The 9,176-nt window shown below is 30.1% G+C and overlaps 1 long non-coding RNA gene across 1 annotated transcript; it reads left to right on the top strand.

Moving 5' to 3' along the window:
* Positions 1-7,632, top strand: LOC145263043 (uncharacterized). The gene is made up of 2 exons (XR_013864459.1): positions 1-215; positions 7,162-7,632. It is a non-coding gene; the product is annotated as an uncharacterized LOC145263043 (long non-coding RNA).
* Positions 7,633-9,176: the final 1,544 nt, after the last annotated feature.

Raw genomic sequence — 9,176 nt, 5'->3', positions numbered from 1 at the left:
CACTCTGCATAAGCACGAATATCTGAATACAACAAACTTTATCCTTGATATTCATCAAGGAGATTAGACTTATTCCAAAATTATATAATTTAAAAATACGTTCCTCCTAATTTTCATTTTCGTTGCGTACTTCCTGTTCCGGTCGCCATTTATATTTTAGCGAAATTCTTTTTAAAACAGATAAAATCATTTGAAAGCAAATTACTAAACAAAGTGTAAGTATTACTTCTAGATTTTATTTTTTAAAGTTTTTTTCCTTTTACTACAGCGGCTGGCTCGAACCATTAGAAAAGTTAAAATAAAGGAACGTCTCAATTTTCCAATGTAAACAAAAGAGACTCCTACTTTCTTTTAAAACATTGCAAAATAAATAAATTAGATATTACCCAAATGTAACGAAAATTTCAATATTTAATTAAAATAATTGAATGCGTTATTTAATACACCTGGAAATGGACCGTTTTGGGTTTTTTTTACTTTATATTCCTATTTACAATGTCTCCCTTATCTCACAGTATTTTTTTTTTAAAAAAAGATTATTTTGTGTTTGTTAAGCGATAGTCGGCAAATCAAATTTTTTAAATATGTTGTTTTAAGCAAAAACAATATTACGTTATAATTGCCATGTCAAAAATAGTAATATATCCAAAAATTATGAAAATTCATCGAGTAAAACAACTGCTATAGTGTTTTTAGTAAAAAAAAAGCAAAGAAAAAAGTTTCTTGTTATATACCACAAAAATTGGGTGCTTTTTTATTTTATTTTTTTTTTTTATACAAGGTCATTGTGCAGAGGGAGACAACTCCATTTTACTAAGAGATTCGGGTATTATTATACAAACACCGTGACAGCGTTAGGGTTAGGGTTTAGGGTTAGGGTTGGGGTTAGGGTTAGGTTTAGGGTTAGGGGTAATTCGCTGTCACGGTGTTTGTATAGTTTTACGAGATTCGTTCATTTTTTTTCATCTCATAATTTAGGACGCTACTACTAACGATATTTTTATATAACATAAAAACATAAAAAAAAAAGCTGCGACGAATTTTTTTTTAATCTAACAAAGTTGATAACATTAAATAATACAAAATGTAGTCTTTGTGCGACTATTAAGAGAATCGTTTTTGTTTTCATGTCACAGTTTTTTTTTGTTGTTGTTGTTTTTTTTTTCGACTACATTACAAAAAAAAAAAAATTAAAATGCAACGATAGTTGTAGAGGAATTATTTTTTCATCTCAATTTAGGATGCTAAAACCAACGATATTTTTATTAAGTCAAATCATTAAAAAAAGAAAACTGCGGCGTTTTTTGTTTTTTTTTAATGTAACAAAGTTGATAACATTAATAATACAAAACGTAGTCTTTATGCGACTATTAAAAGAAGAATTGTCTCTGTTTTTATATCACAATTTACGACGCTAAAACCAACGATATTTTCATTAGATGAAAACAGTCTTATCTAAAATATTCTTTTCGGAGTTATGACCCCTGTGTGTAGACTCCTACTGTCTACTCTATAACGTCTAAGAAATATACAATTTTACCCAATTTTCCATAAAAATTACTTTGGTAAATTTTTTACATTAGGTCTATCTCCACAATTGTCTTTAAAATGACGACTTTAAAAGTTTTTGACTATGCCGAATACGAAAATCACATTTAAAATTTGCAGAGACAAGTAGTTATCGAGATATAAAGACCTGTATTATGCACTGTAATTCTCTATCGACCATGTTGTGCGTGATAAACAACTCTACTCCACAGAGTAGGCTTGTTTATCACACATAAAAACATGGCATCTCGATAAGTACTTGTCTCTGCAAAACTTAAATTTGATTTTCGTATTCAGCATAGTCGAAAATGTATAAAAGTCGTCATTTTTAAGAAAGTTGTGGAGGTGGGCCTGATGTAAAAGAAAATACCATTATTTTTAACTAGAAATACATTTCTACACGATGATTTTTTGTAATTTTTGGATATATTACTATTTTCAGCATTTTATTCTATTGTTACAAAAACACCTTGTTTGTGCAAAAAATAGCTTAAGTACATAATATTGTTTTTGCTTTAAACAACATATTTTTTAAAAAGATTGATCCATCGACTATATCTTTATAAGCACAGATTAGTTTAACAATTGATTTTAGTTTCATGTTTTTGCGAAAACAATATTAATATTGGTTCTCAGGTTTTTGGTCATTAATATTGTTTGAGTTTCATTGTTTCTTAATATTCTTTTAAATTTTTTATTTTATTGTCTATTGTTTAAATCTTTTAAATTTAAAAAATGCCAAAAAAGCGATAAAAATATTTCTTGATTTGTAAATAAAAATGAATTGTTGAAAAATCTTTATTCAAATAAATTTGGGCAAAATATGTAAAACAAGTGTGGTAGGTGATCTCTCATTAGTTGCGGCCTCTTTTTATATACTTTGTCAGCATAAAGTAAAAAGAGATGCTCCCTAAAACCTGTTGGAATATTTAGTGCTTTACAAATATCGCCTCATGGTAAACAATATTGGCTCTGTAAAAATCTAGCAACTAGTGACTACAACAATCAAATCAGAAAATTAAACATCGAATCCACAAATGAAAAAATAAAGATTTATATATCTTAGGTGCGTAGATTAATGGCAGCAAACTGATAGGGGGACATAGTTTTGAAATCTGGTTTATCATCATTTTTTGTAGGCTTCCAATTACTTTCTTTTTTATTGTATTTGAAATATTAAAGCCTAGAGTGGATTTTCAAAAGGAAAAACAATATTTTTACATGTGAAAAAAAAAGGTTATAATGAAAATTGTTTTCATGGTGACATTTGTAAACTGACAAATTCAAATAAATTTTGAGGTTAAATAAATTCATTGTAAAATCCCTTGAAAGATAAATAATTTTCTGGGACTGTTTTAAAGATAATTAGTAAAGTCCTAAGATAGTAATTGTCTGTATTTTTGAGATGAGGTGTTTTCATTGATTGAGATTGTCGGACTGACTTCCTCATCTTGGTTGTTATTGTCACAACGTTTCGGCCGTTTTGCCCTCCGTCCTTCGTCAGATGTTTTGTATCGAACTGGAGCACCTTTGGGTAACTGTAAACTTTGATACAACGTCTAGGACCACTCGGCCATATGTCACTAGGACAATTCTTAGTTGGTTTTTGTTAATGTTAAACCTATGTTGTTATTCAAGGTTTTCTCTTTCTATCAGAGGTGTCCAAATTGCATTCAGCTCTATGCTTGGTTTGCTCAGTAGGTTGTTATGTCCGAGCATGTGAGCTGTTTCTTTAAGTTTTCTGACTTTCCAGTGGGTCTCTCTGTTTTTTATTTTTACTTCATCCCATAAGAGGCGATGGTCCCCCCTCTCCATCCAGACATGGTTGGCTATACCCGATTTTTCCGTCTCCCCTTTAGTTACCGCTTTTCGGTGTTCTTCCACCCTTACTTTAAGGAGGCGGCATGTTTCACCCTTGTAAACCTTTCTGCAACTGCATAGGATGGAGTATATGCAGTTTTTGGTCATGTTCTCCTCCATGCGGGGATTCACTCGTACCAGGTGTCGTCTGAGTGTTGACTCGCTCTTGAATACCGTCCTGATGTTGTAGAGGGCACATATTCTCTGATTTTTCTCGGAGATGCCTCGTATGTATGGTAGGCAGACCGTTGGAGGTTTTTGGGTTTCATTCTCCTCTCTTATACTATTAACACGTCAACCAAAATCATAGACTTAAAGTCGGCCTACTATTAAATTCATATGGATAAGAAGCTGTGGCAGTATCAGTTGGTCGAATATAAAGGTCAGATTTATCATTTGACTGAATTGGGCAGCAAAAATTATGACAACAGTGCTTAAGACCATATTGATCAAAGATGATGCAGTAAAAAGAGCCACCTGCTCTTATATCGATAATGTACAGGTGAATGAAACAGATGATTGGAGATAGGGTGAGAGATTTCAATAAAAAAAAAACCCTGATTTTTCAGAAACTAGATTGAATTCGAATTTTAGTGTATCAAGTATTGACACCAGTGTGGTGTATTTGGATTAGCAAGCTTTGACTACAGTGTGTCGAATTTAATCCTGAAAATTGTTAGTTGAAAATGAAGATCAGTAAACAATCAATTCGGGAAAATACAGAATAATTACCACAGTTACCTACTGTAGAAGAAAATGGTTAGCAACTTTGAAGTATGTGGTCTGTTTCGCATACTGGGCACTCGATATTCGATGGTAAAAAGAACTAGTGTTTGCAGTTAAATTTTTTATAGGTGGCATTCATTTGCATATGAAAACAACTACTTTGGGAAGGGTGAATAGAGGAAGTCAAGTAATTTTTTTTTACACATTGATCACCACTTATCAAGGCCCGGAAGCCACTCAGGGATAAGGGTTATTGCAAGTACATTACGTTAGTGTGGAGATTTGATGAAGTGTTTAATTAATTTAATTAATAAAGGGCATCCCCCACTAAGCCACGAAGTCTATTTTGTACTCTGTCAAGGCATGATAGGCTGTTTTTGGCCGCTCCTGCCCAGATATGGCAACAGTATTCCATCCTTGGACATACTTGGCTTTTATATATATACATATTTGATAGCTGAAAGAGACCATTAGAGCTGAGATTTGTTGGTGTTAATTGCGGTGTTGAAGAGGAGTTTTACAGGATTACAGGGCAATAATTCAAGTTCATAATTGTCTGAGTTAAAGGGTGAATACAAAAGCAATGAAAATATCAATCATTTTATTAATATCAACTCTTGGCTAATTTAAAAAAACTTTTTCAAAGATGGTGATCATATTTTTACTCTAGTTTTCATTTAAGTATTTCATGTGTACAAAAAAACTAGCTATAACTTACTGTTTTTATATCGTGTTTTTGTTTTACTAAAACATTTAGTTTTGGAGTAATGCCTCAAATCATTTAACTCTGAATTATTTCGCTGAGTAAAGTAAAATCTTAGCCTGGGAATTGAAACCCCCAGGCTAACTCGATTGTCGCCCTTAAACTCTGATAACCGGAGAGCGACACAGCCATGTCACTTCCTGTTTCTTATATCTCTCTTCCTTTTTTTGCTTGGCACCAAGCAGTGCACAATTATATATCTGCATGCTGCATAAACATGCACTCGGAGACCAGCAAACACACTTGTGAGGTAAGGTGACTGATCCTTTATACAGTATAAAAGTTGTTTGGGCATAATGCTAAATTCAATTTATTGTAAATAATAAATGGTCATATATTTGAAAATTACCATAAAATGAAATGCTACTTCAAAATAGTTAAGTAAAAATATACAATATTTCTATATATTCCAAGCATGTTGGTTTGTACTCACATTTTTTTTCTGCAGATGTGCAGAGAAGCGTAAAAATAAACTAGTTTTTATTTATTTTAACTACTTTTGCTTTCAAAGTTGTCAAAATACTTTTGGAGAGAAAAACATTTATTTTAGTTTTTCTTAGATGAATTTTCTTTGAATTTAATATTAACATAAACAAAAATCAATGATGAAAAGTAGAAAGTGACAAGAAAGTTGTGGAAGGTAATTTGAATGATTCTTTTATATCCAAGTTTAATTTAAAAAAGAAAGTAATTTTTACATTAATTTATTTATTGCGGAATAGTTGTCCGAAATGTAGTGAAACAACAACTAATAAAGATGAGAATAATAGTCCGCAATAAATAAATTAATATAAATAATACTCATCTCAATAATGAATTCCAATTAAAATAATATATAAAGTAATTTTTGGCAAAAAAATGATATTCGATAAAAAAAAAACACATCTTCCACCACTTTTATTCATATACACATAGTTAATCTCCTTTTCAGGTCACTGGTCTTACTCCAGCATTGATCTAATGATGTTTTTTGATTACTGCTAAAATCCAAACAGAAAACGATTCAACAAAGTTACAAGAAGATGCCCATAATTTATCTTGATCTCACTTTTGTTATTTGAACGAATTTAGTCTTCAAACTTTTTCCTTTTTAATACATTTATTTGTGATTTTAACTTTTTCTTTTTTAATACATTTATTTGTGATCTTAACTTTTTCCTTTTTAATACATCTGTTTGTGATTTAAACTTTTTTCTTTTTAATACACCTATTTGTGATTTAAACTTTTTTCCTTTTTAATACACCTATTTGTGATTTAAACTTTTTCCTTTTTTAATACACCTATTTGTGATTTATAGTTTTGTTTATCAAAATGTAATCTAAACAAAAGCTCAAGCAATTGACATTAACTTTTCTATGTAACAGATTAATTGTTTGCTTAATGCAATGCATATGTTTATTAGGCACTTTTGCATGGCAGTGACATTAGCAATAGAGACGAGTTATCGACCCCTATTCATTGAAAGAGAAATGACATCTAGCGGCTCTTATGTGAATCTCAAATGTAAACAAGTATTTACGATAATGCAAAAATAACAAAATAAATAACACAAAAAAGTATGAAAATCAAAACATTTATTGAATAAAAAATGTATCAAAATATAATTTTAATGTATTAATATAATTTCTTTTCAATGAGTAATTTCATGTATCAAAATATAATTTTACTTTTTCAATGTAGCAAAATAGAATTTTTAAAAGATGAAACGTTTATAGAGGTTTAAGAATATTTTTTACAGAGATTTTTTATCACAGTAAGATTGTATAAACATATATCAAAATTTAATTTTTCTTTGTCAATGTAGCAAAATAGAATTTTAAAAACATGAAACATTTATAGAGGTTTAAGAATAATTTGTTTTTCTTTTTTGTACAGAGGATTGTATAAAAATGTAGCAAAATATAATTTTAGTTTGCACGCACTTTTAGAAAAGGAAGATTTATTTGTTCTTTGGCTAACAAGTGACATCTGTCGGTGGTTCTTGAAACTGAAATACACACATTCGCCTCATATCACTGTCATGGAGAAGTGCCGTTTATTGCATAAAATTGTACGTCAGACAGTAAATTATATCTTTCCGCCATTGATATTTTGGTTAGACCTGTGTTTAGTTGATAATAATGTCGCTTTACATAACCTTATTGTTTAGTATTTTTATAAGAAGTTGAAAGTTTAAAATAATCATTCACATTTTCTGTAATTTGATTTTAATTCATATTTTTTAATGTTAGACTTGTGTATTAATTTTAATTTTTATTTACAGATCACAGTTTAAGTGGAGAATAAATAAACTCATCTAATTAACAGGAATACATTCTGAATTGAATGAAATGAAGGACACATATGGTGAATTTTGTATGGATTATCACGTTACAAAGGTTCTTCATTCAGTCAGCTATATGAATATAATTGCTTAGTAACATGTTTAACATTTTCAAGGAATATTAATTTTAAATGATATATTTGATGACTTTAACAAATCTTAAAATTGTGGTGTATGGCTTAGCATTTTCAGTCAGTGCAAATCTAAAAATCTGTTCTTAGAAACTTTGCTTTGAAATTCAGAATGATCAGTTAATTAATTTAGAAGTGAATTTTGTACATACAAATATATAAACACATACAAATATCAAGACGTATGCTATTTGTATAAAAATTAATCTAACAAGAAATACATTTTATTTTTCTAAAATAATTGAATTGAAATTCATGCAATAAAAATTACATGTACGGATTATGGAGTTCTAATAATTTCTATAGCTATATGAGGTCCTATAGTGATGAATATACTTTGGGAAAAACAATTCCTCATTTATCCAGACATACCAGTTATTATAGGTCCCACAGGGCTTATGAAAAAAAACCTGAAGTCCTACCTAATTAATATTCCTGGTGAACCAAGTGCAAAAGAGATCCACACAATTGCACTTAAGGGAACAACGAGCATACTAAAAAGAGCTCTCGATTGGTTTCAATAAAAAGTTAGGCAATGCCCCATATCCAACATCTTCAAAGAAAGAAAATTAAAAAAAATGAATGTAAAACAATTTTTGTATGACATTGTTAAAGAATATTCATGTGAGAAAAATATTTGATGACAATGAAAACAATTTATAATCTTAGTTCAGTTTATACAATTATTAAAAGATATATAAAACCATATACAATTATGAAATTAGTGGGCCGCATTTTAAGGAATCATTATTTTACATAACATGAGCGATATATATTTGTGTATGATTAGAAATAGTTTTCATTCTAAAGTGAATCACTCGATTTAGTCTAAAACTAAACGAGAAAAGATGACAAAATATCAAAACCACAAGAATGACTTAAAAACATGTTTGTAAAAGATACACACTTTATGTTGCTTGTTATAGAAGTAACTTGTCTAATGAAAAAATCTCAAGAAAGATTTAGACATAATCCATGAAAGACCAAGATGTAGAAAAATACAGATAACAGATACAGAGCCATATAAAGGGCGTCTATTCTTAAAATTCCCCAAAGATAAATTCAAACCATACTCTTCAAACTAACTGAAGTAAAAAATATGAAAGAGGAATACGTTGTTTCCAAGAAATTTTCAATCAAAAAGAAACATGTGAATACAAACCAGATGTTTCAATTTTGAAAATTATAGTCTTATGTTTTCAGCAAATATTATGAATCTATTCATGCAGGTGTCAGTGAAAGTATTTATTTTGTGAAGTATATGAGAGAGTTTGTTTCACTCTATTTACATTGAAAACAAAGCATGGCAACACAAGCTAAAAAGAAACTTTATTCTTGTAAAATATGTAGCAAATCATTTTCACGGAATTCTAATGTAAAAAGACACATGCGAACACACACCGGAGAAAAACCTTATTCTTGTGAAGTGTGTGGCAGGGCATTTTCAGTGAACTCTCATCTAAGAGATCACATGGCAGTACACACTGGTGATAAACCTTATTCGTGTAAAATGTGTAGTGCATCATTTTCAAGGACTTCTCAATTAAAAGTGCACATCCGAACACACACTGGAGAAAAACCTTATTCGTGTGGAGTGTGTGGCAAATCGTTTTCAAGGAATACTTCTTTATTAACACACATACAAATACACACAGGAGAGAAACGTTATTCTTGTGAAGTGTGCGGAAAATTATGTTCAAATAGTTCTGAACTGCTCATACATATGCGAACACACACTGGTGACAAACCCTATTCTTGTGAAGTGTGTGGAAAAAGATTTCCGAAGAATTCTAGTTTGAAAATCCACAAGCGGACACATACAGG

Source organism: Euprymna scolopes, chromosome 38 (assembly GCF_053919585.1).
Source record: "Euprymna scolopes isolate OS-2025 chromosome 38, ASM5391958v1, whole genome shotgun sequence".
NCBI lineage: Eukaryota > Metazoa > Mollusca > Cephalopoda > Sepiida > Sepiolidae > Euprymna > Euprymna scolopes.
The sequence above is the reverse complement of the archived record's forward strand: the minus strand, read 5'-3'. Positions and strand labels throughout refer to the sequence as shown.